The sequence below is a fragment of the Panthera onca genome, chromosome F2 (assembly GCF_046562875.1).
Source record: "Panthera onca isolate mPanOnc1 chromosome F2, mPanOnc1 haplotype 2, whole genome shotgun sequence".
Taxonomy (NCBI): Eukaryota; Metazoa; Chordata; class Mammalia; order Carnivora; family Felidae; genus Panthera; species Panthera onca.
In genome coordinates, this window is record NC_138356.1 from 20,119,584 (window position 1) to 20,145,198 (window position 25,615).

The window sequence follows — 25,615 nt, forward strand, 5'->3', positions numbered from 1 at the left end:
GAAGAAGGGAGGAAGGAAGGAAGGAAGGGAGGGAGGAAGGGAGGAAGGAAGGATCATAGAACTTTATTAACATGTCATGAGCTGCTCAGGAAGCTCAGGGGAATCAGTCACAGGGAATGGCAGGCCAGCTACACCCAGCCATCATCCACAGTCTCAGGAGTGAAAACCACAGATGTCACCTGTCTTGTTCATAGCTTGCCTTCACAGTTTCTTGTCTTGGCCACATACACACTAGTGCCCTGAGTGTTGTGGGGCTGGGAAGAGTTACAGAGACCCATCCCAGCCATGCAACCTTAGCTGCAGAAACATTCTCAGGGGTGTTGATTCATGTGAGTTTACAGCCCCATGTGTCTTTGCTTAAATGTCAACATTGAAATTTGTTTCCTTCTACCCCCAACCAAATTAATGCAATGGAAACTGCTGAGTTCCTGTTGGTTTCAAATTACAGCTCTTCAAAGTCATTACTCTCTGCTTGCTTTTCATTCTAAGCCTTGTGTTGGCCCAGGTTGGCTTGGATAAAGTCCTCCAATCACCAAAAAGTTTGTGAACCTCACACAAACAAAACAAAATGAAATCTTCAACAGGTCTGGCCTGAATTTCAGGTTTGTCTTTTGAGGATTGATTTATCCAGCTCCTCTTTCTAATACTTGTGACATTAAGCATTTTGTGTCCTCTACAAATGCCACATTTAGAAGGGAAATATCTAGAAGTGTATGGGAGTGTGGGGTTACTTCCTTGACAGAAAATTATGAACACTGGCAATTTTTTTCCTGTAATTCTCAGTGCTCTGTGTGCAAATGGTCTGGGGTATCACCAGAAATGTAGTGGAAGCTGGTTACCCACAAGCTAAATAAAAAATAAGAGAAAACAAGTTGAAGTTGAATGAAGTCTCCTTCCTTCAAAACTCTGGACAGGAGAGGAAATACTCCCAAACAGAAACTAAAAAAGATTTCTGTTCAGAAATAAATTCAATAAACAGTAGTACTATGACTACTTCAGAGTTCTTCATCTTCTTGAGTCAGTTCTCCATTTAATGGGCAACTTTATCACTTTAAGCATTATATCCTTTTCATTAGTATATTCTTATTATGAGAAAACACAAATGTGTTTAATATCGCATCAAGTTAGAATTACATGCTCAAATTTAACACACAAGACACTACTTCTTAAAAACCTATAGGCCCCCTGTGAGAGAAGTCTCTGGTCTGTTTTTTCTCTCTTTGGACTGGAATATTCAAATTCAAAGTCGGACCAGTGGCCAGCTTCAACATCTTCGTCCTTCCTCATCCATCATTTGAGCTGTATTAGATAGGTAACTGAGTCACTCTTCACCACCACATCTGTATTCACAGATCCACAGTCTTCCCATCTGGTAAATTTTGTAGAAAAAAATGAGTCCTTTCTATGTGTGCTCAGACAGTCAGGTTTATAAAATAAGGCCACTTTAATGAGGCTTAGAGCTTCAAAATGCTGCCCTGTGCATTTTTGATTACCTCTCTGCTCATGTCATCTGGATATAAAGTTCTTTCATTTAATATTTTTCCAGCTTTAAGAACTGCTTACCTGCAGTTCAGTGAACTTGGCATCACCTCCAAGATACATAACACAAGAAACAGAACCAGGAGATGTCATAAGCAAAACTCAGAAGCTGCCTAAGCATCCCCTGACTATCCGATTGCCAGAAGATTCTCTCTTGTTCCAAGGAGAGATAGGTTGTATTCACATGCAATAAAACAACAAAAGGACAATTAAATTTCACAGCTTGGGGGAGATTTTGAGGGTTCTTGTCAAAAATGTTCACACCTGTGGAACAGACTGTTATTTTTTTGTGGAGCCAGGTTTTCAGCTTGAAGTCCACCTGCCAAAATCTGAATGGCTTCTATTGTACCTTCTGGTCTCAAAAACTGCACTGTCAGACAAGGCTTGGGGCACACAGATGGGATAACTTAGAACAGCAAATATGTTGTTTATAAGGAAATTAAGACCTTTCCTAGCCCTGTTGATGCCCATTTAGGATGGAAAATTTTATCAAAGCATGTCTTAGTTGTGCCTCCCTGGCATTTTATTATTTTCTATATTACTCTAATAATTTAAGTTATACTCAATGCCTTAATTTAAATTTAAGAGATTTTTTAAATTGTCCATAAATTGTAATGGTAAACTCTATCTTTTCAAGGAATCAACTTCAGATTTAGACCCTAAAAACTTGCTAAAATTTTCTTTGGGTATCTACTGAGCATTTAAAGCTTGCTGTGGAATATAAAGAGCTGAATCTGGGGCTGCTAAGAAGCCAACTGTTTTCATTTGTGACCATTGTCACCCTGAACATTTCTCAGTGCACATCCTAATGGCAATTAAAATAATGTATTTGTTGTAAAACAATACAATAGCGGGACACTAGACTGGCTCAGTTGGTGGAGCATGTGACTTGATCTCAGGGTTTTAAGTTTGAGCTCCACGTTGGGTGTAGAGATTACTTAAAAATAAAACCTGGGGCACTTGGGTGGCTCAGTCAGTTGAGTATCCGACTCTTGATTTCAGCTCGGCTCATGATCCTAGGGTCATGGGATCAAAGCCCATGTCGGGCTCTGTGCCGAGTGTAGAGCCTGCTCGAGATTCTTGATTGCCCCTGGATCATGCATTCTCCCTCTCTTACTAAAAAGAAAATAAAATGATATAAAGTAATTCATAAAAAAAAACACAACATAATAGGGACCCAATATGAATTTTTTTGAGGTAAAACACACACCCACTTAACCCAAGCCCAGGATTTTTTTTTCTAATATGAATCTATGCAATGCGGAATCATAGAAAATTGCTGCTATGGACTATATCTGACCCACAAAAGCAGCAATTTCATATGGTCCTAGCTAATATTTTATGTAATTGGAAACATAGAGAATATACAATTTGATTCTGATTCTTTTCACTCTTATATCGAAACAGTCTACAGTTTCTGCATTGTCTTCATAGTTCGTAGTTTGAAATTGTGCTCTATTACATAGATGTGGACACCTGAGTGGATTTTGCTTTTTCCCGATAAGAGATAACAGTCAAAAAAAAAATCTAACCCACACCTTCCTCACATAGCCGTTTTATTTAGTTGCCTTCTAATGCCAGTTTTTAAACTAATGTCTTCTCCCGCATCGTCCTTTCAGCCCCTCCGAAACTAAGTACTTTCACATGTGAGTCATAATACAAATGTAAGCGATCAAGCAGGTGCCAGTATGCGCAGGCATACCAATGTGCACACATGCATACACATCGTTAAATGGACCTGTGTAGACAGTACATCCTCAAAGCCAAGGAGTTTGTGGTGAAAGAAAACACCAAACGTCAATAGGATGGGAAACGTTGTGCCCATCAGGCTGTGTCACCTTTTGCTGGCTTTTCTCCATTTTCATCTGACTGAGACCTATCCCAGCAGACGGCCCTCCCAGTGCACTTTGGCTGCCAAGAGAATAGGGCTTTGTCTACTATGGCGAGGAAACAAACTCCAGGGATATTAACCGACCAGAGGAAAGCCCTTTGCTCTTGCCGTAATGATACATTCAGGCAGGAAGTTAAGAGGAAAATAGCTACTTCTCTGGGGATGAGGAGTGTGGAGCGGGAGGGAGGAGAGCAGTTTAATTATGATGAGGGTGGGGGTGGGGAGATGAGGACAGTCACAAGTGGAGATCAAGAAAAAAAGAATGGGATGATGTCATTCTTTACTGGGACAGTCACTGAAATGAAATCAGGTCACACACAATGGTCTTGTTCTATGCCTGCAGCCATGAGTGTTACAAGAGATCACTTTGTGGTAATGCTTGTTAGGAAGGGTCTAAGGGCCCTGCTTACATTAAGATGTCCCCCAAGACATCTTTAAGATGGATCAGAAGGGCAGAATCAGTCCATCCAATGCTGAAATGACCCACGCTAGAGGCACAACATTTGCTTAAGATCAGCGAGCCACAGTTTAGGATAGAAAAAGTCTGCATTCTCACAACAGTGAATTTTAAGAAGTAAAATGCAACTCCACAACTTGGTTTCAGGCCAGATGTTTTAAATTGATGTCCTTTTTCATAGGATAGTTTTGAATGGCATTTTGGAGTTAAGATGGAATATATTTGCCAGTATAATGTTGCATTTCCTGAAAAGAAATACTGCTTTGTACTATGTTAGTGCATTTTCAGGACTGATTAACTCTGCTTACATAGGAAGCATTTGATTTGTGTCACTGTTGAATCCCCAGTGCCACTGGTGGCAGATATATTCAAATTTAGGTTCCTTCTCTCAAAGATGTCCTAATTTAACCTCATTCATCTGCTTAGATTTCCTAAGGAGAGCATCACAATTACAAATGAAGGTTAAGTTTTCTAAGAAGTCATCCCTTGAATAATTAGGTGATAAGGTCAAATCCTGTTATTAAGGTTCTGTTGTTACCACATTATCTAGGGCTCCAAACAAATAGGTCATTGATGGAGACTTTTTTGGGACATTTTTGCCGTGTGAGTATTTATAAGGGTAGAACTGGAACACTGGAGGCTTTTTACATTCGCATCTGCAGGTTAGAGAATCTACAAAATTCGATGTTCGCTTTTGGCAAACCGCTGATCTTCAGGGATGGTAAGATCCTTCTCTCTCCAGTAGACTATAAAAAATGTAAAAATAAAATTAGATTCCAGTGAGAATTCATACTGGTTTTATGATGTTGCCCTCAAATTACTAGAGAATCTTGTAGTGATATATTTGGGACAAATGTGTTTGAAAGTTGCTGCGGATTATGGCTGTCACAATGCAAGGTGGCACATTTTGAAGGGATCCTTTGGGGTGGTAGAGTCTAACATGAACTTCAGTGGTTTCTGCTTCCCTTTTTTTTTCGCATTTTTATTTAAATTTTAGTTAGTTCTGCTTCCCTTATTTTTAAATGGAAGACGGTCAGGCTACAGGGCCTTTGAGAGAGTATAATTATTTAAAAATTGGGGTGTCTGGGTGGCTCAGACGGCTAAGCATCTGACTTTGGCTCAGGTCATGATCTCATGGTTCGTCATGGTTCGTGGTTCGAGCCCCATGTCAGGCTCTTTGCTGACAGCTCAGATCCTGGAGCCTGCTTCGGGTTCTGTGTCTCCCTCTCTCTGCCCCTCCCCCACTCGTTCTCTCTCTCTCTCTCTCTCTCTCTCTCTCTCAAAAATAAATAAAAACATTAAAAAACTTTTTTTTAATTAAAAGGTATCCATAATATTTTCAAACAAGTGATAGACATCATCAGAAACTCTCAAAATTTCCAGTGTTTGATTTTCTTTTCTGTTTATCTCCTAGTAGCCTTTAAAGAAATCTAAATTCATTAACCATAGCCAGTTGACAATAGCATCTAAAATGCAGTTGTTACTTTAAGCACATCCATTATTTACAAAGCAGGTAAAGCAGACATGGCTTCTTACAATGGGATTCACCATAAATTTTTTTTTTAATTTTTTTAAAGTTTATTAATTTGAGAGAGAGAAAGGGTCGGGGCAGAGAGAGAGAATCCCAAGCAGGCTTTGCATCATCAGCATGGAGCCTGATGTGAGGCTCAAAACCACGAACTGTGAGATCATGACCTGAGCTGAAACCAAGAGTCGGGTGTTTAATCGACTGAGCCACCCAGGCGCCCTCCCCCGCTAAAATTAATTTTAAAATTACTTGCTTTTATAGTTTTACCAAAAAATATAAAGAAGATTTGATGCATTCTCTGATTAAAATGTATTTATTACTTAAAGTAAGAATGCCCCAGCAGATTAAATCTCTTCTACAATATTCATAGGAATCTGGGCTAGCCAGACGGTGATGCTCAGGAATGCACAGTGGCCACAGGAGAGGGACTAGCAGCCTTTCAGAGCCGTCAGTTGCCCGTGCTATAAGGGATATAGATATTTTGAATATCTCTCCTGATGATGTTTGCCATCATCCTGCTAGTCACAAAATTCTGCCGTTCGAAGAACACTGCACTAAGAGTTGGTTCCCATTTTAGGCGTTTTGTTGACTGTGTAGCTTTCTACAAAATTAGAATATACTTGTCCCACTTCCCTTACTAGGCTGTTGTAAATGCAGATGAAGAATGGAAAAGTACATTTGTGGGGAAGCAGATGTAGGGAGTTGTTCCAGCACAACGTAACGCTATTGCTGTGGTATTACAAGGCTGAGGTATGGCACGGCCATCGTTAGTTCCCATCACACTCTTCTATTCCCAGCACCTTTTTGCTCCCTCATTATTCTTTTACTTTTATGTCTCTGCCAGTAAACTAATCCCAATGTGTATTTTTGATGGTTGGCAAACATTCAAAAATGCTTTGCAGAGAAGGAAGGCTATAGAATCACTTGGATTATAACTATGCCCTCAGTGGATTTTTCCAAAAAGCTTCAGAATGAACTATCTTTACTGGCTGAGGCGTTAAATATAGGCGTGAAAAAAATAACTTGTATTATATACACTTGTGGTTGTTGGAATTCAGCTCAGGACTGACTCCCAATAATCTTTATGATTGGGGCCGGAGGAAGATTAACTCACCAAGGATGGGTGCCATTGCTTTTCATAATCTTGTCCATGGCCTCCAGTCATGTCCCAAAATGGATCGAGAAATTGCCGTCACCTGCATCCCCTCAGACAGAGGCCATCCCTCTGCTCTAGGCACAAGACTGTCTTTCTCTTAGGGAAATTCTTAATTTTCTAGTTGCTTTTTCTACCCCGCCTCCCCCGTCATTGATTTATAGAGGAATTTCTTTTAAATGTCCAATATAGTATCAGCTTAGTAGTTTGCACGTGCTGAAATATCCCTTCTGGGTGAGGGGAAAGGAATACAACTTACATTTCACATTTGGAAGTCCATCTTAGTTTGAAGAACTTTCCCTCTGGTTATAGAACTATTAAGACAGAGTGTGTATGGGATGAATTGCCTATATATGTATGAATAACTGTTCCAGTGACAACCAACTCCTAAACATGACAATGATTCTGACTACCAAAACATTGATTTGTTTTTTCTCCCTGACTCATGTAGACAGTAAGATCATGCATCTACCTGGTAATAAGAAGGCTGAACTGTTGGCCTTCATGGATGTCTAAAGACATACGCCGTGGGGTGTTGAAGGGATGTAAACAAGAGCCTTTTCTACCTTAGGGAGCCTTTGGGAATTCAAGAGCTATCATCAGCAAAGGTGATGTGGTTTTCTTAAAGTGGAAGTCTCTCGGTTTCTAATTCATAGTGGTACATGGAAGAAGTGTAGATACTGGATAGGAACACGCATTTGGGAGACAGACTGCCTTGGTGTGAATGGCTTGCCGTGTCGTTGGTTCGCTGTGTAACTTAATTTCTTTGTGTCTCTATCCTCATCTGAAAACTGAGGGCCACGCTAATACTGTGTCTGGCTGTTTGGAGGGTTAGAGGTTTCCATGTGCATAAAGGGCTCAGCACAATGCTTAACACTTAATACAGTGTGTTATGCATGTTAACAATTGTTATTATTTGTGGAAACTTTTAAAATCCAGAAACGCATGAAGTGTAAAATATGTTCCCCTACCATTACCCTGCCCATAATTCCACACACTCAGATACACACACACACTCACGCTGACAATTACCAGGCACTATAGGGAAAGCAACCACGGGTCACAGCACTCACCCTGTGGGAACCGGACAGGAGTAGGACGTGTGCCTCGCAAACAGTAGCAATAATAGTATCGTGTGTTTGCACACTTACAATGTCCTCCAGTAACAGTTGTCGAAAGTCCAATAACATGATCAGTGGAAAAGTACTTTGGGATTATATTGTCAGCATACTGAAAAAAACAGCTTTTAGTTTTCAAACTTCTGATTTCCCTTTAGATTTGCTTAGACCTGGGTTCACCTTTTCCCCTCACCCAGCCACCAAAAACAATAAATAATAATAATAATAATAATAATAATAATAATAGTCACTAATGCGATACAAAGATTCTCCTTTAAAGACCTGCATGGTTCCACACGTCCAGATTCTGACCCCACATAGCTGGGTATTTATCCTGTAGTCTGCATTCTGAGATCCACAGAAGTGTAAACTGGGTTTGCCTCGTGAAAGCTTTTTTTAATCTTTTGTTTTCAAATGAAATACATTTGATGGGTTTTGGTATTTTTACAGCTTTTACGCTTTAGATGCTGTAATTTCAAGGCTCCAGGTTGACAAGTATACAGCACCTGGTCTCCCCATCGTGCCATCAGTAGGATTCCCTGGTTGAAAGGAGAGGAAAAATATATATATCCTCAAAGAGTGATAAAAGAAGTCTCTCTCTCTCTCTCTTTTTTTTTTAAGTGTATTTACTTATTTTAAGAGAGAGAGCACGAGCAGGGGAGGGGCAGAGAGAGGAGAGAGAGTCCCAAGAAGGCTCTGCACTGTCAGCGCACAGCCCCCAGGAGCTGTGAGATCATGAACCAAAATCAAGAGTCGGATGCTCAACCTACTGAGCCACCCAGGCGTCCCTAAAAGAAGTCTCCTGAAGAGAGCGTTCCTAAGTATTTTGGAGATTTTTCACACAGCGGAGAGCACTAATTCTGCCTGAGTTTGATACTTCTGAAAATGGCATTTTATATGTATAATTCAAAATTTTGATTGCGTATCAAATGTTGCCACAAAAATCTAAAAATCTTGGGGTTTGAGGGGCACCTGGGTGGCTCGGTCAGTTAAGCGTCTGACTTCGGCTCAGGTCATCATCTTGCAGTCGGTGGGTTCAAGCCCCACATCGGGCTCTGTGCTGACAGCTCGGAGCCTGGAGCCTGTTTCAGATTCTGTATCTCTCTCTCTCTCTGACTCTCCCTCATTCATGCTCTGTCTCTCTCAGTCTCAAAAATAAATAAAGGTTAAAATAAATAAATAAATAAATAAATAAATAAATAAGATGAGCTTTGTGAATTGCCAAAAAGAGGCATCTGTGCTTTGGCTCGGGCCAGTTCCCTAGTGGCAAATCTTAAAACTCATACAGTCTTTCTTCTACTTGCCTAAGTATTTGAATATGTAAGGGCTCTGTTGGTGTGGGCAGGGCTTCCCGGCTGACTTTCGGCATTTCAGCCATATTTCTAAAAATAGAGGCAGAGGATTCTAGCAAAAGCTAACATCTGAAAGACAGATAGTAACATACACCCTTAGGAAGTTTTCTAGGAAGGGGTTCCAACATGTATTTTTGGTGTTGTCTGTAAAGATAATAAGAGGGTGCGGTATAAGGGAAGGTTTCAGGGAGGCTGAGTTTTGTCCCGGCTGTATATTTAAGTGGCTGTGTGACCTTGGGCAAGTTACTTAACACTTCTGGGCCTTCATTTTCTCATCTGTAATACGATATAGGTGTTCACTTCCAGCTGTAAGATGACACCACCAGATTCCGCCAGTTATGCCTTTACTATCGTCTACCAAGGATTGACCGCCTCTCAGATGAGGATTATATTTTTCACCTGAGTGTTGTTAGGAAAATGATAGATACAATGAGAATAAAGAATGAAAACATACGTGATTCCCATTTTATTTTCCTTTATTCAAACTGACCCTAGATTCTCTCAACAACTGAGACGAAATGTCTGTTGATATGAATATTTGTGAATATGGGCAGATCCCTACTTACAAATGGACAGTGTTAAAGATGATCATGTATAAACTGGTCTACCAGTGGTTCAATCTAGATTATCTAGTAATATTATTTATTGATGCTGTATTTTTTACAGGCCCTTTAAGGCACAAATACTTTCGCAAGCCCGCCTAGAAATCCAAGCTTGAAGTGTAAAGTTTTGCGAAAAAAGGCACTTCATTGTGACAGTCTGTAAACCCGAAAACTTATCTTCACATCTCTGCTTCTTGTCCCCTAACCTACTTCCCCACCCCTTGTAAGGAAAGTAAGGGTTTCTCCTTACCTCTTAAGCAATGCTGTTGATCTATTCAGGCTGAAATTCTAATGAAACACAAATTAAGGAACCAGGAAGTAGGAGTTTTTGGAGAGATGGAAAGAATTCAGGTACGGAAAGGGGGTGGGGTTTCACCAGTAGGCACTTTAAAGGCAAGTGGAGGGATGGGGCAAAATGAGCAGAATATTTATTGGACCCCGAGGGCTTTAAACAGTAAGTATAGGGTAAGTTAATTGTAAGACGTGAACGGAAAGTAAGAAAAAAAAATGTCTAGTGAACAGCAAGCCAGTAGACGACAGGGAAAGAATAGAAAAGAGTTTCTCTATATTTTTTCATTCTGTATTTTCATCATCTGCTTCTGCCGCCCCCTCTCCTTACCACAGATCCTGACCATCTTGACACTTGGTTAGACAGGAAGCGGGGGTGGGGGGTGGCGGTCGATGATCGCTCCAAGTGGATGTGCAGAAGGAAGGAGGAATTAATGCACAAGTTGGTCAAGGAAAATGATGTATTTTAAATTTAGGATAGGCTTACATTTGTGTGCTTCTGGTATAGCATTCATCAGATTGCATTCATCATGTTTTCAGTTAGCTGAGCTTTTTGGATCTGGTGGGGCTTACATTTTTTAAACACATTTAGAATTTTTTTCAGTCATTATTTCTTCACATATTTCCCCATTACCCCCACCCCTCCTAGGACTCCAATTACATGCGTGTTAGACTACTGGATACTAAAATTGTTCCACAGGCCACGGGGGCTGCACTCACTTTTTTGAAAAGCCTTTCCTTTCAGATGTTGTACTTTTCAGCTATAGAAATTCCATTTGCTTCTTTTTAATAGTTTCCATGTATCTGTTCATTATGTTCACGTGTTCCTTCAAATCCTTGAGCATATTTATAATAGCTGTTTTAAATTCCTCATCCGCTCATTCAATCATCGCTGTCATTTCAGAGTCTCTCTTTTTTTATTGCGGTATAATTAACATAACACCATATTAGTTCTGGGTGTATAATGCAATGATTGGGTATTTGTATGTATTGCAAAATGATTACCATAGTAAGTCCAATTAACATCCATCACCATACACAGTAATGGATTTATCTTTTTCTTGTGATTTTTTTTTTTTTTTTCTTTTTCTAGGACCAGCGTTTCTCCTGGTTAGGAGTCACCTTTTCCGGCTTTTTCGCATATCTAGTAATACCTGATTGGCTGCTGGATATTGTGAATATTACATTGTTGAATGTCTGGATTTGGGTGTCTTCTTTTAAAGAATATTGGATTTTGTTCTGGCAAGATAATTAATTTACTTGAGGATCAACTGGGATTTTTTAAAGTCTGTTAAGTTGTGTTTGGTCAGATCTAGAGTGATCTACACTCTAGGGCTAGTGAGCCCTATTCTCAAGGCTTGATCTTTCCAGTCAGAACATAAGTATCCCCAGCCATATGTAGTGTGAACTGCTGATCTTACAGCTCCCCACTAATTCTTTGCCTGGTAGTCATCCTTTGCCCAACTCTGTGGCGTCTCACCCCACACATCTGTGGTTTAGTATGCGGCCGAGGACTCAAGGGGACCCCATACAGATTTCTGGAGCTCTTTCTCTTTGTCTCTACCCCGCAGATTCCACTTCCCTCCTCAAATCACCCTGTCTCTTCAGCTCTGCGTGGGTACCCCGCTCTGTGCCATATCCAGAAAGTGTCTAGTGGGACATACCTCACTCGTGTTCCTTTTCTCAGGGATCATAGCTTATCATCCAGTGTCTGATTTCTGCCATATGCTTTGTCCAGTTTTCTAACCATTCATAGTGGGAGGACTAGTTTGGTACCAGTTACTCCAACTTGATTAGAAATAGAAGATCTGAAAGAAAGAAAGAAAGAAAGAAAGAGAAATAGAAGATCTACCACATTTGTATTCAAACCTTGTTTCTTTCTCTTTTCTCCCCACTAATCACTAAGACCTTTCAAGGCAGTGACAAGATCTCATTCATCTCTGTATTCCCAATGCCTAACATAGAGTTTAGCACATAACAGGCATAATAAATACTGTTGAATGAAAGAACGAATGACTATTGTTAAAGAGATCCACAATATTTAGAATATCTCTATTTAGTTGAGGCATTGATGTAAATATCTAAGCACTTCTGTAATACATGCTTTTTTAAGCCACAGAGAAAAATCTGTTCAGCAGCCAAATTCCCATAAGCTCGGGATCAATGCTATGGTAGACAAGTTCTATGTTAAGCTTACTTAACATTCCTTATAGCTGTAACATGCCCGTGTCCAGAAACAGAGATCACATGTTTTTAAGTACCTATAGGACAGTAATGACAAATTATTCTAAAATCAAAAGTAGCAGTGGCTGTTTTTAACATTCAGTCCACGAAGTTGGCAAATGCAGTATTTACCTTCAGGGATTTCTGCCTCTAAGCATATGCCAGGATTATAAATGTCCAGACCTTAGTTGCATTTACCTCCATCTTTTGAAGGGACTAGGATGGGTTTTTATTTAATAGCAAGATGCATTGAGTTGGTCTTTCAGAAGTCTATCTGGCTCTCTTTCTATGATCGAAAAGTAGACTTATAAACTAGGAATTACAGTCAAACTTCTATAAACTGCACAAATTGAGTGGAAAGGAGTCCTACATTTTTGTGTTAAAGATTTCTCTCTGAAATCTTAATACAATATCTGTACAAGTTTTATATAAGAAATATCTGTAGCTGGATGAATGTAGGATTTGTGGAACTCTCTTTACTTATTTTTTTAAGCTTATTTATTTATTTTGAGAGAGAGAGAGAGAGGACTCAGAGAGCACGAGTGGGGGAGAGGCAGAGAGGAGGAGAGAGAGAATCCCAAGCGGACTCCTCACTGTCAGTGCAGAGCCTGATGAAGGGCTCGAACTCACAAATCGTGAGATCATGACCTGAGCAAAAATCATGAGTTGGACACCTAACCAACTAAGCCACCTAGGCACCCTGTGGAAATATCTTAAAATTTTCTGATGCTTAAAAGTCTCTGGTTATGAGTGCATCTCCTATAATTAGAATAGTTTTACCTATTGAAAGGGTTCCTAAAATTCCAGTCCTATAAACATACACAAACACACACACACACACACACACGCAAACCCCATTACTGATAAATTATTCCTACTCCATATGTCAACTCAGAGTTTGCACAATACTGTTACCGTCAAAAGCAAAAGCACAGTTTTTTAATACTTAATCGCACCTGATCCACAGGATTCTTAAGGTTTCCCTTTGTCTCTTTGTGACTGTATTTCTGGCTTCCTTCAATGAAAGGCAGCAGGCTTTTAGGGTAAGGAACTGAGCTGTGAACGAGATGTCCGCTCTGTTGGCTCATTCTTGTAGGTGCCTTCGTCAGGTCACCTCCTCATCTTTGTTCTTTGATGACAAAGCCTGCCAGATGGAAATAATAACTTGATCTCCACATGAGTGTGAAGGACCCCTGAAATTTCTAATACAGGATAACAAAAAACCGGCTCATTAGTGGGGGGAATTTTTCAAAACAACGATTGCACTTATTTAAAGCGTGTGAGTGAGGTGATGTTTAAGAGCAGCGATTTAAGCTTGCGGTTTCAGGACCATTCAGAACTAAAGGTTTTATTTCACTTTGTTTTTCTCCAACATGTACCCCCTTGGTTTATATTTCCCAGTTAAGAATTTCACGTGAATCTTTGCCAAAGCCTCTGGTTCCACCTGGTTTGGGGTGGAAACCACATGAAGCCACTGAATTCTGCATAGTTTCCATTTGAAAAGATATATCAGCTGAGAGGTTCCCTTTCAGGGTGAGCCAGGTTTACATGAAATTTGGCCAAGCTTTAGATGAACCTGCTCTGAGTTTTTCATTTTATATCAGACCCTAAAATGAGGCCACTTACCTAGTTCCGTCGTTTTAAAAGTTCATATATATAATGTCCCCAGGGAGTGTGTAATAGTTACCAGTGGCTGAGGTGTGGCAGCACCTTGTTTTCGTGAGATGTGGGGGAGGATTTCTCAGCTACTTGGAGTTCATTCTAATTGGAAAGCGAAAAGACTCACTAACAGGGGCTCTAGAGTCAGGCACAACATTTTGGGAACAATCTCCTTTGAAGTCTCAACAAAAAGCAAATTTCCAAGCAGCTAGCTCAGAGAAACCAGGCTAACTCACCTTTTTTGTCCCTTCCTTTACTTTACGCCTTCGTTAATTCGACAAATCCTCACTGAGCGCCTACCACATGACATGCCAAGCCCTGTCCTAGGTTTTCGGGATACATTTGTGAGCAGATTATTCAGAGGTCCTGACTCTTGTGGTTCTTACCTTCAAGTAGCAGAAGACAGAAAATAAAAGTAAAGATCCACACAAGTCAAACATATATAGCCTATTAGAAAGTGGTACATGCTATGAAATAGAAGTACAGCAAACTTAGAAATCAGGCTGGGTTGCAGTGTTGAAGAGGTTTCACAGGGAAACCACTGAGATGGTAAGATTTGGATAAACACTTGAAAAAAGGAAGGAAATGGCAACCAGATATCTTGAGGAAGAGCATTCCAGACCGAGAGAACAGCTAAAGCAAGAGCCCCAGGATACCTACATGTTAGAAGACTCACCGTGACACCATTAAGACAAAAAGGAAGTGAGCAAACAGAAGAGTGGTGGAAAATTAGGTCAAACAAGTAACAATAGGCCAGCACATGACCTGTGGGCCATGAGAAGGACTTTGTCTATTTCTCCGGATGTAAAGGGAGCCATCGCAGGGTTTCATACAAAGGAGGAGTACATTCTGATTTATATTGTCAAAAACTCTCTCTATCTGCCACGTGGAGAGCCTACTATAGATGGGCAAAGGTAAGAAAAGGTGAATTATTACTGAAAGAGATAAGAGTGCTTCAGATTTGGTGAAAGCAGTGGAAGTAGTGAAAAGTCGTCAGATGCTAGTTAGTTTTGAAGATAGAACCGACCGTATTGCCTGATTGATTGCAAGTGGTATGGGGGTGGGAGGAGAGAAGAATCAAAGATGCTGCAAATGTTTTGGTCCAAGCAGCTGAAAGGATAGAGTTGCCACCAGTTGAGATTAAAAGCATTTTGGGGAGGAAGATCAGGAGTTCAGTTTTGGGAATCAAGTTCGAGGTGTCTTTTAGATTTCTGAGGGGAGGAGATCTCATTACACAGGCAGTTGGATTTATTTGCAGACTGCGTAGACAGTGTGTGTTTGAGAACAGAGGTTTGCGGGGCGCCTGGGTGGCTCAGTCGGTTAAGTGGCTGACTTCGGCTCAGGTCGTGATCTCGCGGTCCATGAGTTCGAGCCCCGCGTCGGGCTCTGTGCTGACAGCTCAGAGCCTGAAGCCTGTTTCAGATTCTGTGTCTCCCTCTCTCTGACCCTCCCCTGTTCATGCTCTGTCTCTCCTTGTCTCAAAAATAAATAAAATGTTAAAAAAAAAGAGAGAATAGAGGTTTGCATTTGGAAGTCGTAAGCATAATATCAACAAGGAGGTGCGTATACACAGAGAAAAGAAGTGACGACCAGGTGCCGTGGAGATCAAAGAAAAGAGGAGACGTCAGAAGACACCGACTGAGGGGCCCAGGGAAGTAGGGGGAGCACCAAGGGGTGAGAGAGTTCCTGGTTTCCTGGGAGCTGAATGAAGACAGTGTTTGGGGAAGGGAAGAATGATCAACTAGGTCTGACAGGTCCAGTGTGCTGAGGACTGAGAACTGACCATTGTATTTCTCTCCTTGGCGGTCATTGGTTATGCGCATGAGAGCAACTTTGGTGAAATAAAGGGCAAGAAAGCCTGGTTGTACTAGGCACAAGAGAGAATGGAAGGAGAGAGACTAAGACAGAAATATGGCAACTCTTCCAAGGAGTTTGTTGCAAGGGGAGCAAAGACAAGGGGCGGTAGCTGATGATACGAGGCAAGTAAGGTCATGAACGTTTTTAACAAGATGGAAGAAATGACCACATGTTTACACACTGCTGGGAATGATGTCAGTGGGGGAGGGAAGATGATTTGAGTACGAGAAGGGAGCATTGCTGGAGCTATGGTTGTTTTGAATAGATGAGAAGAAATAGAACCTAGTACAGAGGTGGAAGAACTGGCTCCAGACTGAGAGAACGAGGAGGACTCATCGACTCAAGTGAATGAGAAGGCAGAGCCTAGGGGAACAGATGCTGGTAGGTGAGCCGGTGGGGGTAGAGGAGCCTGTAGAAGTTCCCTTTCAACTGCTTCTGTCTCTTCGGTGAAGTATGAGCCCAGGTCATCTGCTCAGAGTGCCGGTGAAGAAGGAGCGCTGAGGGCATGAGCGGGGACGAGGGGATGGGAAACAGATATCTGAAGGAACAGAAGAGTAACTGGACTGGGGTAAGACAGGGTGGTTGCCCGGAAGCATCCGGGGCCTCCTTGAGGTTTGTGGCACGGGTACAGCCTGAGCCCCTTCAGGGCAGCTTGCCTTTCTCCGGGTGTGGGCAGTTGCACAGGTTGCAGATGAGAATAGGCAGGGAGTTGGACTTAACTAGGGCTGTGGTGTCCCAGGCAGAGGTGGCAAAGTGACGGGGGAGGTGGGGAGGCTGAGCATTTTCATAAAGGACTGATTACCATGACTGTGTGAAATGATTTTAACATGCTAAGGAGAGGGGTGAAGACGTCAAGGGAGTAAGGGCCACTAAGAATGGTAGGATCAAAGAACGGAAGAGAGCTCTGCCGTGTCAAAGAACTGTTGGGGTTGGCAGACTGAAAGACTGAGAGAGCAATGTCAGGGCAGGACACGGGCCACTGAGATGCCAGGACAAGAGCCAGTTTCCAGTATTGTTCAGGGCTAGGGATTGACCAGCTGGACTAGGGAGTAGTTAGGGGAGAGGAGAGGTGACCCAGAAAGGAAGAGTCAGTGGTGCTGAGAAATCTTTGAAATCTCCAAGAACTCAGGCAGGCATAATACTGCAGAGACTGAGAATGGAGAAGAAGCTAAAGTCACTTAGAAATGGGAAGAAATGTCCTGGAGTCAGTTGATAATGATGGAAGTACTAAGCTGTGTAACCCAATATCATGAGCTAATCTTTTTTTGTTGTTGTTAAGATGAGAAATAAGAAAGCATGTGGATTTAAAGAGGAGAGTAGAAGGAGAGAGAGAGGGAGGGAGGGAAGATGGGAGGAAGGAAGGAAGGAAGGAAGGAAGGAAGGAAGGAAGGAAGGCTTTAAGAAAGAGTTTAGCATAACACTGATTCAGTGGATATACCCAAATTAACATTCAATTTTCTAGAACTATATTATTCAAAGATAACATATTTATACAGAAACCTGGATAAATCATTGCACTTCATATAAAGTGACATTTTGCCAAAGTGAGGTTTTTCCCCCTTTCCCCACCAGAAACCATCCAGATGCACAATAACTTGCTGCTTCTTATTTTACAGTGAAATAAACAAGAACGTCCTTAGGAAGGTGCCAACAACAACACAGAAGAAGGAATCCAATTTAAGCATAGAGGGTCTAGGCTTGCTTTATGGCAATACTAAACCAAGGATCTTCTCTGGGAAAAAGAGCCCAAATCTCCGAAGGAAGGTGGATAATGCTTTATATGTATAGTGGTGGCTTTATTACCCCCTTTTTATGGCTTTGCATCTTCTCTTTACTGTGACAAAAGATCATTTAGATGTGAATTTGTTTTAACGATACCTAGACAGACTTTATGCCTGCAAAAGTAATTCATAGTGTTTGTCCTGGTGACAGCTCAGAGGATATGATTAAATTTTAATACTTTCAGAGTTAAGCCATATTCCATCCTTGATGCCATAAGAGCACTTGAAAAAAAAAATCCTGGAAGTCAGGAACAGCACCTGGTCAGATTCTGTACAAATGTGAGCCCACAGATGTTCAGAGGGTGTTCAATGGGACTAACTTACTTGACCGTTAATCTTGTTGTAAATTCAATTTTGCAGTGGTGGAAACAAATCCTGTTTTCTTTGGAGTGAAATTGAGAAAGATGGCCAGGTAGAATTTCCCCGGTGTAATTTTCCTTTTCACATTAATGAGTCATGTCTTTGCCATGGAGAGCAATGGCAAGGATGCCACCGGGTGATTTGTTTGAAAACTCAGTAAACCGGAAGTAACCTTTTCCTTGTACTTTTCTAGGAAATTGGGTAGGGAGAAAGAAATACTCAGATGGGAAAAAACCATTAAGTCAAAGGATTTTTGATAAGTTAAGATCTTGTTCAGTTTTTACCATATATGACGATAACGTCATAAATTGCAGTGAGCTGCCCAGGCAGGCGATACTTTGCAAAGTGGATTTTGTGGACTTTCTCAGAAATGGCAAATCTCGGGCATTCTTTCCTTTAACAAATATCAATGCACATATTACGTGTGTGGGATATTAACATAGGCGCTGAATATATGATGTCGGACGTGACCCACAGCCTCTGCTGTCAGAGAGCTTGCGTTCTAAGACGACCACAAGGCTGCCCCAGTGTGAGCTAAGTAATACGCACTGAAGCTTTCTGTCGGTGTGATTGCTAGAAACTGTGTGCCTTTAAAGAGGCAACAACAGTCTTTAGCACTGACTCCAGTCTGAGGTAGCGGTGGGAAAAGACAAAGGGCTCGGCAGCAAGGACAGAAGACATCATTCTAGATGCTCCAAGACAGAGAATGTATTTCGTAAAGCTCTTCAGTGGAAAATTCCCACGCTATTGTTTGTTAGAATATATTTCAGAAAAAATGATCAGACGTGAATAATGAAAATTTACTAGATCCACCCCAGAACTGTAAAGTTTGTAGGTACAAATTGCTGTGTAATCAACCCTTGCCAGCTTAGGGGTGCTTAGGACGGTGGCAGAAAGTATTTCCCAGGAACTTCACTAACCAGAGGCTTTGAGTGCAACACAATCCCTTCACTCACGAGGCCGTGTTAGAAGAGCAGTTACTACCCAGGCAGAGAGCTCTCCTGAACACGCTCAGCGTAAAGGACTTCTTTGCAAGGCTATTGGCAGCATTTTAGTGCAAAGGAGAATTTAAGTTTCTAGACTTCTGTTCCCAAAGGTCAACCTATCATTTCTGAAGTTTTGCTACTCATCCTGTTAAAATGATTGGCTTTTTTTTATTAGTCGATTTTTAAAAAAATGCTTCTATTTCCAAATAGTCATTTCCTAAAGCTTGCAGTGAGAGGCTACTTGAGTTCCACTCAAGTTAGAGAGTTTGCTTCATAAGAAAGATAGTAATAATAATAATGATGATGATGATAATAACAGTTTCTTATAAGTGTGTGAACGATAGAAGTAATCCAAAAGTACTTTAAACACTTCAGAAATAAAAATAATAAAATGTCAGTGTGTACAGTACTCGGCTGGGTCCAGCTGGTAACTTAATGGCATTTTCAAGAACCCCCTCCAGTTTGCGCACACCCATGTGCTTCCCCGAGGAAGACATCCCAGGCAGGCAGAGTGCGTGTGCACTCTTCAGGACAGACCCTGCAGATGCCAAAGTAGCTTGTATTCAGAGCTTCGTTTTTAACAGTTTGTGACCATATTCTCAATCTGTACATCGTCTCTGCACAGAAAAGATGCAAAGGGAAAATAACAGGGGAGAAACCCTCTAGCTAGCAGATCCTTCCATAGAAGGAAGGCCTTGTCGTAGAAACCAAAATAATACAAAAACCTTACAATAGCCATGTCATTGGGGGCAAGTGAAAAGACAAGGTGAATGAGCAGTAGAGCAAGAGGAAAGAGCCGGAGGTCAGAAAAGACAAAGGGCTCAGCAGAGAGGACGCAAGACTTCATTCCAGATGCTCCAAGACAGGATGGCTGGTGTCAGCAGGGGATTCCTGGGCAGCTTAGGGTCTAAGCAGGCACAGGGTTTTGGTTTACTTAAAATACCACTTACGCAAAAAACAGGATTGCAGGTGTCTCAAAAGGATGTATTTCTCCACACGTTCCTAAGTAAGTGGAGAGTAGACGGAAGATAGATAGATTAAATGAAAAACAAACACCCATTGTCCATACAGATTTGAAGGCTTAAAAATGAATGAGATTCTCATTGTGTGGTTCCTATCTGCATAGCATGGGCACATGTCTCTGTTTCCTTTCCTTTAGAATTGCGGGGAAAATCCACGATGAAAAATGTTTGGGTAACAAAATCTGTGTGCGTTTCACCGGGGTGGGCAGAGAGAGCCAAGGATGAGGGAGATCAGAAAGAGGGAACTGGTAAATAGTTTGATTAAACGCTCTCTCATCGCTTTAATGCAGGAAACTAAAGGAAGGCCAGTTTTGCTTATTTCAGCAAAATAATGTAAATGAGTAAAGCTAAGTAATAAAAATGTGGTATATCCAGCCAGCTTCCTGCTTTCCAGGAACTCTTTTATGTCCAACTGCATGGTCTCTATCTTCCTCTAATCCTTTTTACTCTTCTTGCCCTTTGCCCCCACACGACCTTTGGCACATTGCCTCCTAACCTTAAAAATGTGGAGTTTAGAGTTTCGGGGAGATTTTGATGAAACCACCTGCTGTTCTACTCAACTCTTTCCCCGCCTCCCACCCCACTCCCCCACCCCCCATCCCACCCCCACCCCCACACTGAGTTCAAATAGAATGGCTGAGTGCATAAATATGCTAATATCCTGAACCACACTAAATCCCCAGCCCCACAGCCCCTGTGAGACAGGACAGTCGTGATTGGCTGGATTCATCTTTCTCCCACACTACCCAAGTAAGAATGGGAACGACAGATCTTACAGAGAGAAGTGGACTCTGATTTCTTCTGTCGCACGGAAAAAGACTGTGAAAAAGTCAGACCAAATTCCCAAAAAGGTTAGTCAATTTAGTATTGAGCTTTAAAATTGAGGTGAATCTTGATTTTTTTTTTCTAACAATACTTGGCTTTCTTTAATTATATACTGGTAAAGTGACTATAACCCTGGAATATTTGGTTCTCTAAAGTTTTCTTTTAAAAATCTAACTTTCAGGGGCGCCTGGGTGGCTCAGTTGGTTGGGTGACCGACTTCGGTTCAGGTCATGATCTCATGGTTTGTGAGTTTGAGCCCCGCATTGGGCTCTGTGCTGATGGCTCAGAGCCTGGAGCCTATTTCAGATTCTGTGTCTCTGCCTATCTCTACCCCTCCCCTGCTCATGCTCTGTGTCTCTCTGTCTCTCAATAATAAACATTAAAAAAAAATTTTTTTTTTAATCTTTCGGTTATACAACTTTTATTTTTTTATATATATATTAAATATAATTTATTGTCAAACTGGTTTCCATACAACACCCAGTGCTCATCCCAGCAGGTGCCCTCCTCAATGCCCATCACCCACTTTCCCCTCCCTCCCACCCCCCATCAACCCTCCGTTTATTCTCAGTTTTTAAGAGTCTCTTAAGGTTTGGCTCCCTCCCTCTCTTTTTTTTTCTTCCCTTCCCCTCCCCCACAGTCTTCTGTTAAGTTTCTCAGGATCCACCTATGAGTGAAAACATATGGTATCTGTCTTTCTCTGCCTGACTTATTTCACTTAGCATAATGCCCTGCATTTCCATCCACATTGCTGTAAATGGCCCGATTTCATTCTTTCTCATTGCCAAGTAGTATTCCATTGTATGTATAAACCACATCTTCTTTATCCATGTGTCAGTTCATGGACATTTGGGCTCTTTACATAATTTGGCTATTGTTGAAAGTGCTGCTATAAACATTGGGGTACAAGTGCCCCTATGCATCAGCACTCCTCAGATATACAACTTTTAGAAGACAGAGTCTTTCGCATCCATGCACCCTGAGATTGGGTGTCATTTAGGCCCGGGAGTGGGAAGGGAATGAGACTACAAGATGTGGCCTTTGTGCTGTCGGTGCTGAGGCGTGCCAGCTGGAGAGGGCAGGGAGGAGGCCAGGCAGGACAGGCGACGAGCCACAGTGGCTCTCCCAGATAGTACTTCCTTTTTGTCTCAGGTTCCAGATTCAGTTTGGAAAATATCTTAGTTGGCTAAAGGAAGAGCAGATGAATTCTTGGATCGTGGTGAAAAGAAGAAGAAACTATGACACAGTTCAAATATTTAGGTTGTGAAAATAAATTGGTAATAAAAATGATAATACGGGGCGCTTTCTATGTGGGAGCTGTTCTCCAAAGAACTTCACATATATTAGGTTATTTAACCCCGACAAATATCCGTGAGGTAGGTACAGCAGCATGTTTATTAATGGGGAAACTGAGGTCCAGAAAGTTAAACTCAGGCAAGGTCTCAGAGTTAGAATGCAACAGAGCCCACACTGGAGCACAGCTTGTGAGATCCCCAAAGCCATGCTCATTATCAACTTCTATGTTAGATGCTAAGAGTGCTCGCATATGTGAAGAGGGGAAAGAAGTAAGGCTCTTCTGAAAAAGCCACTAGAAAGTGCTTTTGAACTGTCACTGATACAGCTACTAAACTTTAGGACACCTCTACTCTCTATTCTCATAAATTATTAACAGTCAACAGTATAACAACGAAACTGAAAAGTGACTTCAGTCACTCATGAAATCAATCTTTTTTATTTTATTTATTTATTTTTTGTTAACGTTTATTTATTTTTGAGACAGAGAGAGACAGAGCATGAATGGGGGAGGGTCAGAGAGAGGGAGACACAGACTCCGAAACAGGCTCCAGGCTCTGAGCTGTCAGCACAGAGCCCGACGCGGGGCTCGAACTCACGGACCACGAGATCATGACCTGAGCTGAAGTCGGCCACTTAACCGACTGAGCCACCCAGGCACCCCGAAATCAATCTTTTTTAGAAGGCTCTTGTATTAGTTCTGTATTTTTGCATTAAAAAAATTACTCTAAGTGTAAGTGGTTCAAAACAATAATAAACATCGATTGGTTTATATAGTTTCTGCGGGTCAGGAATCTGGGGTCAGGTTAGCCAGAAAGTTCTGGTTCAGGGTTGTTCGTGATGTTGCCGTGCAAGACACTGACCAGGCCCTCAGTCATCTGAGGGATTGATTGGGGTTGGAGGGTCCCCTTCCAGGATGGCTCACTCCCATGGCTGGAGTGGTCCTGTCTCTTACTGGGAAGCTTCAGTTCCTTGCCATGGGGTCCTCACCATGGAGCTGCTTGAGTGTCCTCACAACACGGAAGCTGGCTTTCTCCAGAGTAGGTGATCTGGGACATTAAGACAGAGCAGCGATGATTTTTATGGCTTAGTCTCAGAAGTCACACTCCATCATTTCTGCCATATGCTATTGGTTACCCAGATCAGCCCTATTAAGCATGGGAGGGAATTATACCAAGGTATAAACACCAGGAGGTGAGAATCCTGCAACTGTGTTGGGGGCTGGTGGTCACACATTATCAGCTCAGTAACAGTGTTGTTTGGTGATTTGGGTTCATTTTTCTACTTCAGGGAAAGGCCAACAGAGAAATGAAATGAGAGCAATAAATACATTCAAACAGTTGTGACTGAAGCAGGCAATCTGCTTTTCCATCCATCCCAGGAGAGCTAGAGTTTGAGGAGTCTTGCTGGACTCTCAACTCCAGTAATTCTGCGTGACTGGTGATACCAAGTGTAGGACTTGTGTCTGAGTATAAGGCTCATCAAGACACTCGACCATCAAGCACTTTGAGCACGCAGAAAAAGCAGGCGTGTCTAAGACTTGCCCTCCCTACACATCATTTGGCAAATATTTATTGGATACCTGATGGTGGTCAGAACCACAGTCTGTGTAAAATCATAGATATAATGGACCATTGGGAAGGCTCAGCCTGCTACTCTTAGAGATTCATTGCTAAAGTGAGTCTTAGAGACCATTAAATATAACCACCACCCCTTTTGACAAATGAGAAAATTGAAGTCTCCAGAAAACTAAAAATTGGTTATTATTACACAGCTATGCCTGTTCTGCCTTAACTTCTCAATGATGAAATCACAATAATAATAATAATAATAATAATAACTGCCTAAAACTGTTTTTAGAGGTTTTCCATGGATTTCATTGTTTTTCCCTACTTAGGTAACCAGATGTACCATTTGAATGAATTGTACCTCTTTCTTGAATTCAGCTGAGAGTCGTAGGTTGCTTATAGATACGTAATCTGGTTCCTTTATCTTAAAAAGAGGAAGATCTAGCTAAACCTCAATAGAGGCATTACCCCATACCTAAATGAACACTGTCTATCCCCTTGGACCAATGTATCAAATTAGACAACTGTATTTTCCAAAGAGGTTGAAGCTGTTGCTATCTTGCATAAGCAGGTGTTTCACCCTAAGGGGTGAAACAGAGTGAGAAAAGGAGAACGTACTTGTTGAGGGCCTCCTGGATGCCAGGCAGAATGTGAGCACCCGCACCAACTCTGTAATCCCCACGAGAATGCTATGAGGTGATAGGCGTGACTATTATCCCATTTTGCAGAAGAGAAAGCTGAGAAGGCAAGAAACTTGCCTAAGAATGCTCAGGAAGCAAGAAGTAGATTAAAATCTTAAATCCAGGTCTTCCTCAGCCTGTGTTTTTACCCACCAAGCTTTCCAAATACCCCTAGAAACTGACTTCTCGGTGAAGGGGCCTAGCTCACGGCTATGCTATCTCCTCAGATCGTCCTTTAGGGCTTTGTTAAGTGTTGATCTTTAAAAAGCTATTTAATCTTTATGTTTGCATGTGTGTGTAAATGAAGAGCTTCCCAATGTATTATTACCTCCTTAATAACAGTATTCCTCTTTAACTTCCCCTTTCCCAACAGCAGGGCTCTCTGCCCACAGTGAGCTCTGAAGATAGTTTTTGTTCTCATGACAAATGTGCTCCCAAGAACCCCCCTCACCTCTCCTCCATTTCCATCCCAGCCCATTCAGTGTTCACTTCCACTGGTGAATGATCATTTATAAAGATCAAGTGATTTCCCTTAAAACTTGTTCATATTAGGAGAGCCTGGGTGGCTCAGTCAGTTGAGCATCCGACTTCGGCTCAGGTCATGATCTCATGGTTCCTGAGTTTGAGCCCCACGTCGGGCTCTGTGCTGACAGCTCAGAGTCTGGAGGCTCCTTCGGATTCTGTGTCCACCTCTCTCTCTGTTCCTCCCCTGCTCGTGCTCTTTCTCTGTCTCTCTCTCTCTCAAAAATAAGTAAACATTGAAAAAAATAAAAAAAATAAAAAAACTTGTTCATATTATACTCTGCCCAAAAAGTTCTTCTTGGTCAATGCACTTGTTTGCCCCAGAGTTGTGATTACAGTAATTAATATGGAAGCTGAAAACCCATTGTGTTGTGACTAAGAGAGATTCCTATGGGGACCCTGCATCTTAATGTCATCTTAGAAGTATTTTTTATTCTGGAATCAATTTTTAAGTGCAGGCACATTATAATCAATGCCTTTTCTTTCTCGTTCTCTTTCTCTGTAATTACCAAGAAGATCTTTTCTTTTGTTTGTGTTATGTGGTGGTTCCACAGCTCAGTGTCAGCACAGGGAAAAAGAGGCAGTTGTAAGCTGGTTAAATACACCAGCCCTCCGCTATGAAGGGAGCACTGTGCTTCATAGGAATTCACATCCTTCATAGCAGTGGTGCTCTTGAGCCGGTGACTTGAGACTCCCTTGCCAGCAAATAACCTATGACAAGATAATTTCTTTTTTTATTTTTATTTTTTTAATGTTTATTTATTTTTGAGAGAGAAAGATAGAGTACAAGCAGAGGAGGGGCAGAGACTGAGAGAGAGACACAACCTGAAGCAGGTTCCAGGCTCTGAGCTGTCAGCACAGAGCCCGACACGGACTCGAACTCACGAACCGTGAAATCATGACCCGAGCCA

The 25,615-nt window shown here is 41.7% G+C and overlaps 1 protein-coding gene across 4 annotated transcripts in view; it reads left to right on the forward strand.

Moving 5' to 3' along the window:
• SULF1 (sulfatase 1) overlaps positions 1-25,615 on the forward strand; it is a 176,880-nt gene that overhangs the window by 35,086 nt on the left and 116,179 nt on the right. The window lies entirely within an intron of this gene.